Below are 7,111 nucleotides of genomic sequence, written 5' to 3'. Positions count from 1 at the left end.
ATATGGACCAATGGTATAACCAATGGTAATACAAGTACTGACTGGAGAAGTGTTGGCCCAACTCTAGTGACTGTTTATCTTTACTGATAAGAAAGTGAACTGGTAGTATACAACTCATAATGCTGTTCTCTTATCTAAAATAGATTCAGTTAACTGATTCCAATAGCAGTAATATCAATTGATGAAACAACTCTTTCCATCACCAACTTCCCACACAAGGAAAAGTGATGAAACCCTTAAGACTTTTCTGTTTCCGCCCGGGATCGAACCGGGGACCTTGTGCGTGTTAAGCACACGTGATAACCACTACACTACGGAAACTGTATTAACTTTAACGAAACAGAAGTTTCATTGCCATCACTGAAGGAGATGTCATAGTGTCATTACTGAGACATATGTTTCAATGTCATCATCAAAGCACATGTCACAGCCGAAGCAGATTTTTCACTGTCAGTTCGCTATCAAATGTCTCATCTTCATTAAGGAAAGAAAAGTTTCAGTATTATTACAAAATCATGTTTCAATGTCATTACTGAAGCAAATGCTTTAATGTCACTTTTGAAGCTCATTTCTGTGGATCAAAACTGAAGCAGCTTTCTTCAGGTCTCATTACTGAACCATATGTTTCAGTTTCATTACTGAACAGATGTTTGATTGTTATTTTTCAGGGTCACGTCTTAGTGTTGTTACTGAAGTGTATTACTCGGCTTTATTATCGATGTGTATCTGAAGCATATGTTATACTTTGACGCCTAAAGTAGATGTTTCAGGGTAATAGCTAAAGCATGTGTCTCAGTCATTACTGAAGTATATGTCTCCATATCATTAGGTGAAGATATCAATCCATATGACTAACGTTAAGTTCCTATTAACATGAAGTCTGGTGTGTCGGGACGAAACTAGACCAGGACCCTTGTGTATGTGTGACTTAACGGTGGAGGGAAAGATGAGGACATATCAATGGCCGACTTTCTTCTTAGCAATAGGCACATTGTAATAATGTAATGTGGTGGCTTGTTGAGTACTGCATGGCATACAAGTGGAGGAGATACGAAAATAGACAGCTCCCAGGAGTAGAAACCGAAGTGATGTCGATAAAAGGTAGAAAGAATAGCATAAGTTTGGCTAGAAAATTAGCTTGGTTTTCAAAATAGCATTTAGAATTTATAAGCTGTATTTCTATATACTGACTTCTGTTAGGTAGGTATAAAGCGCTGTAGTCTGGATGATGAGGTTTAGAATGAATCTGTGGAATGGACTTAGCATACTCTTGTACCATGTATCCATTACTTCTTTACATGTATGTAGTAAACCTCTAGCGTAACTAAAAGTTGATATGGTTGTATGACGCTTGTCTGCTTTTGAGGGGTCTGGTAAACTACAGATGTGGTCTTGTCATGTGATCATAATAGTACCTTCATTTTGAGGTTTCAAGCAATCTTGAGGGAAAGTGTTGTTCCTTGTTCCATTGTGCCTCAAGGAAGCCGCTGAGCATGAATAGGCACGGTTTATGGAGTGATTTCCATGTGTGGATGTAGAGGCTCCTGGCAGATGTCCTTATAATCAAGTGTCTTTCCTGATGAGCTCGATTCACTAACCCTTCGGTGAACAGCCTAACGCGCTAACCTGTTGTGCCAAGGTAACCTGGAAACACCCCAGCCTCAGACGGAACATGTTTTTTTATTTGACTATATAAGACATTTTAGTACATTAAGAGCTTGAAGCTTATAAAAGGTATTAAGTCATTTTAGAGGATTAGTTTGAGTAGCATATTACTGGAGCATTGCAAGGCATTATCCCAATACTTATCATAGAATATGTGATGCAGCCAGATGAATGCCTAAGAGACAGGATATTAGAATATGTAATATTCTAATATTCTACATAGCCCAGCAATATCACTACAGTTTACAGGAGGACGTGACCCAGTTTGACATCGTCCACGGCAAGTTAGACAGATTGGGGGCATCGAACCAGCGATGTCTTATCAGCTGCTGAGTAAGGTAGCATGCTTTCCGACATGTTTCATGAGCTCCTCTTCGCCAACGGAACTACCTTGGCCCAACAGTGATGCTACTACGTTTGTGAATCAAGAACCATTGCAACACAAACCTCGCCAGGTGGTAGAGTGTCCCGCAGTGTATCGAGACAGACTCCCCCAGAACTTTTTTAAAGGGGAAGTAAATGTTTATAGTTGTGTTACTGGAGTGATAGTTTTCATACATGGTGCTTTGACAAGAAAATAGTGAACTTGGAAAAAATGTAGCTTAGACATTGAAGCTTATTGATACAGTAGTCAAATTGATGAGAACTACTATTGACGTTTGTCTAATAAATTATACATTTCCTTTTTCCATAGCCAGAGGTTGAACCATTATGTGACATCCATTTTTTCATTTCATTTCAAGCTAGAAGTTTCAGTTTTCTAAATTGTTTCTTACATTTTTCATATGTATATATATGTATGTGTGTGTGTGTTTATATGTGTGTATGTATGTGTGTGTGTATGTGTATATATATATATATATATATATATATATATATATATATATATATATATATATATATATATATATATATATATATATATATATATATATATATATATATATATATATATATATATATATATATATATATATATTATCCCTGGGGATAGGGGTTAAAGAATACTTCCCACGCATTCCTCGCGTGTCGTAGAAAGCGACTAGAGGGGACGGGAGCGGGGGGCCAGAAATCCTCCCCTCCTTGTATTTTTTAACTTTCTAAAATGGGAAACAGAAGGAGTCACGCGGGGAGTGCTCATCCTCCTCGAAGGCTCAGATTGGGGTGCCTAAATGTGTGTGGATGTAACCAAGATGTGAAAAAAGGAGAGATAGGTAGTAGGTTTGAGGAAAGGAACCTGGATGTTTTGGCTCTGAGTGAAACGAAGCTCAAGGGTAAAGGGGAAGAGTGGTTTGGGAATGTCTTGGGAGTAAAGTCAGGGGTTAGTGAGAAGACAAGAGCAAGGGAAGGAGTAGCAATAATCCTGAAACAGGAGTTGTGGGAGTATGTGATAGAGTGTAAGAAAGTAAATTCTCGATTAATATGGGTAAAACTGAAAGTTGATGGAGAGAGATGGGTGATTATTGGTGCATATGCACCTGGGCATGAGAGGAAAGATCATGAGAGGCAAGTGTTTTGGGAGCAGCTGAATGAGTGTGTTAGTGGTTTTGATGCACGAGACCGGGTTATAGTGATGGGTGATTTGAATGCAAAGGTGAGTAATGTGGCAGTTGAGGGAATAATTGGTATACATGGGGTGTTCAGTGTTGTAAATGGAAATGGTGAAGAGCTTGTAGATTTATGTGCTGAAAAAGGACTGATGATTGGGAATACCTGGTTTAAAAAGCGAGATATACATAAGTATACTTATGTAAGTAGGAGAGATGGCCAGAGAGCGTTATTGGATTACGTGTTAATTGACAGGCGCGCGAAAGAGAGACTTTTGGATGTTAATGTGCTGAGAGGTGCAACTGGAGGGATGTCTGATCATTATCTTGTGGAGGCTAAGGTGAAGATTTGTATGGGTTTTCAGAAAAGAAGAGTGAATGTTGGGGTGAAGAGGGTGGTGAGAGTAAGTGAGCTTGGGAAGGAGACTTGTGTGAGGAAGTACCAGGAGAGACTGAGTACAGAATGGAAAAAGGTGAGAACAATGGAAGTAAGGGGAGTGGGGGAGGAATGGGATGTATTTAGGGAATCAGTGATGGATTGCGCAAAAGATGCTTGTGGCATGAGAAGAGTGGGAGGTGGGTTGATTAGAAAGGGTAGTGAGTGGTGGGATGAAGAAGTAAGAGAATTAGTGAAAGAGAAGAGAGAGGCATTTGGACGATTTTTGCAGGGAAAAAAATGCAATTGAGTGGGAGATGTATAAAAGAAAGAGACAGGAGGTCAAGAGAAAGGTGCAAGAGGTGAAAAAAAGGGCAAATGAGAGTTGGGGTGAGAGAGTATCATTAAATTTTAGGGAGAATAAAAAGATGTTCTGGAGGGAGGTAAATAAAGTGCGTAAGACAAGGGAGCAAATGGGAACTTCAGTGAAGGGCGCAAATGGGGAGGTGATAACAAGTAGTGGTGATGTGAGAAGGAGATGGAGTGAGTATTTTGAAGGTTTGTTGAATGTGTTTGATGATAGAGTGGCAGGTATAGGGTGTTTTGGTCGAGGTGGTGTGCAAAGTGAGAGGGTTAGGGAAAATGATTTGGTAAACAGAGAAGAGGTAGTAAAAGCTTTGCGGAAGATGAAAGCCGGCAAGGCAGCAGGTTTGGATGGTATTGCAGTGGAATTTATTAAAAAAGGGGGTGACTGTGTTGACTGGTTGGTAAGGTTATTTAATGTATGTATGACTCATGGTGAGGTGCCTGAGGATTGGCGGAATGCGTGCATAGTGCCATTGTACAAAGACAAAGGGGATAAGAGTGAGTGCTCAAATTACAGAGGTATAAGTTTGTTGAGTATTCCTGGTAAATTATATTGGAGGATATTGATTGAGAGGGTGAAGGCATGTACAGAGCATCAGATTGGGGAAGAGCAGTGTGGTTTCAGAAGTGGTAGAGGATGTGTGGATCAGGTGTTTGCTTTGAAGAATGTATGTGAGAAATACTTAGAAAAGCAAATTGATTTGTATGTAGCGTTTATGGATCTGGAGAAGGCATATGATAGAGTTGATAGAGATGCTCTGTGGAAGGTATTAAGAATATATGGTGTGGGAGGCAAGTTGTTAGAAGCAGTGAAAAGTTTTTATCGAGGATGTAAGGCATGTGTACGTGTAGGAAGAGAGGAAAGTGATTGGTTCTCAGTGAATGTAGGTTTGCGGCAGGGGTGTGTGATGTCTCCATGGTTGTTTAATTTGTTTATGGATGGGGTTGTTAGGGAGGTGAATGCAAGAGTTTTGGAAAGAGGGGCAAGTCTGCAGTCTCTTGTGGATGAGAGAACTTGGGAAATGAGTCAGTTGTTGTTCGCTGATGATACAGCGCTGGTGGCTGATTCATGTGAGAAACTGCAGAAGCTGGTGACTGAGTTTGGTAAAGTGTGTGAAAGAAGAAAGTTAAGAGTAAATGTGAATAAGAGCAAGGTTATTAGGTACAGTAGGGTTGAGGGTCAAGTCAATTGGGAGGTGAGTTTGAATGGAGAAAAACTGGAGGAAGTGAAGTGTTTTAGATATTTGGGAGTGGATCTGGCAGCGGATGGAACCATGGAAGCGGAAGTGGATCATAGGGTGGGGGAGGGGGCGAAAAATCTGGGAGCCTTGAAGAATGTGTGGAAGTCGAGAACATTATCTCGGAAAGCAAAAATGGGTATGTTTGAAGGAATAGTGGTTCCAACAATGTTGTATGGTTGCGAGGCGTGGGCTATGGATAGAGTTGTGCGCAGGAGGATGGATGTGCTGGAAATGAGATGTTTGAGGACAATGTGTGGTGTGAGGTGGTTTGATCGAGTAAGTAACGTAAGGGTAAGAGAGATGTGTGGAAATAAAAAGAGCGTGGTTGAGAGAGCAGAAGAGGGTGTTTTGAAATGGTTCGGGCACATGGAGAGAATGAGTGAGGAAAGATTGACCAAGAGAATATATGTGTCGGAGGTGGAGGGAACGAGGAGAAGAGGGAGACCAAATTGGAGGTGGAAAGATGGAGTGAAAAAGATTTTGTGTGATCGGGGCCTGAGCATGCAGGAGGGTGAAAGGAGGGCAAGGAATAGAGTGAATTGGAGCGATGTGGTATACCGGGGTTGACGTGCTGACAGTGGATTGAATCAAGGCATGTGAAGCGTCTGGGGTAAACCGTGGAAAGCTGTGTAGGTATGTATATTTGCGTGTGTGGACGTATGTATATACATGTGTATGGGGGTGGGTTGGGCCATTTCTTTAGTCTGTTTCCTTGCGCTACCTCGCAAACGCGGGAGACAGCGACAAAAAAAAAAAATGAATAAGAAGATAAGAGATGGTTTGCCTCTATACCTGACTTCCATACAGGAATAATGTAATGATAATCATAATGGTTTTTCAGTTGAAATTCCAATATCTTGTGTGTTTTTCCACAGAAGTAATACTCAAGAGCTACATATGCCCTTGTCTGAATTCGGTTCTGAACACGACCACTATATCCTCTCCTACTGCACATGACTCCTACATGTTACCTAAAACAGTCAGTGCCTCAAGCACTCGTCATCAATTCTGCCTTAAGATGAGTTATATCCAAGCCTCCGTGGCACAATAGGTTAGCGCGTTCGGCTGTTAACCGAAAGGTTGGTGGTTCGAGCCCATCCGGGGGCGACACTTTATGTAAGACAACTCCAATACTTACAAGAAACTTCACATTCATACAAGCACAGGAGTTAATCAGAGATTGTATGTAATCTCAAGAAAATGAATAATAAATAACTAAACCTCTGAAAGGCATTTGTGTTATATGAAATTCATCCTTATTAGCTTCCCTGAAGTTCACTGGAAACCTCAACAAAGGTAGAGCCTCACACTACATCATAATACAACACTGGAGGTTAAGGAGAACCCTAGAAATGCAAACACAGGAGTCACACATTCAAGTTACCTGATGACCACTCCAGATGTTCACTATGCACATGCAAATAAGTACAGGATGCAAACATTATGTAATGTTAAGAACATTCCAGAGGATCATTCTAAACCTCATCAGGCACACTACAGCTCTTTATACCTTCTTGACACCTAAGTCCATAGGAATCAAACCTACAAAATTTTATTCTGATTCTGAAAGCATATCCACTTGTCTTTCTTAACTACGGGTATTGTTTTTTCACTCTCATTTGGACATTTTTTCGGTTTCTACTCCAGGGAGTTGCTGGTTTCGTACCTCCACCACTGGTAGGTCACACAATACTCAACAACTCACTACATTTTATCATTACAGTGTGGCATTGGTACGAAAAGATTCAGCCATTGTAATGTTCACTTCTCTCCCTCTACCGCTGGGCCATAAATAAACAAGAGTTCCAGTTGTACATTGGCCGGACACACAAGACTTACTGTTTAAATGAGGATATCGTTAATTACATAGATGATCTTTCCTTAGGAAAATGACATGAATGGCGCAGTGGAAGCGT

The 7,111-nt window shown here is 40.7% G+C and overlaps 2 non-coding genes across 2 annotated transcripts; one reads left to right on the top strand and one right to left on the bottom strand.

The window, feature by feature from the left end:
* Positions 1-248: 248 nt before the first annotated feature.
* Positions 249-321, bottom strand: TRNAV-AAC (transfer RNA valine (anticodon AAC)). Its single transcript has one exon. It is a non-coding gene; the product is annotated as a tRNA-Val (tRNA).
* A 5,907-nt stretch (positions 322-6,228) lies between these two features.
* TRNAN-GUU (transfer RNA asparagine (anticodon GUU)) lies at positions 6,229-6,302 on the top strand. The gene has a single exon. It is a non-coding gene; the product is annotated as a tRNA-Asn (tRNA).
* The last annotated feature ends 809 nt before the right edge of the window (positions 6,303-7,111 follow it).

Source organism: Panulirus ornatus, chromosome 9 (genome assembly GCF_036320965.1).
Source record: "Panulirus ornatus isolate Po-2019 chromosome 9, ASM3632096v1, whole genome shotgun sequence".
Lineage (NCBI taxonomy): Eukaryota > Metazoa > Arthropoda > Malacostraca > Decapoda > Palinuridae > Panulirus > Panulirus ornatus.
Note: the sequence above shows the minus strand (reverse complement) of the source record. Positions and strands in the feature narration are given on the sequence as shown.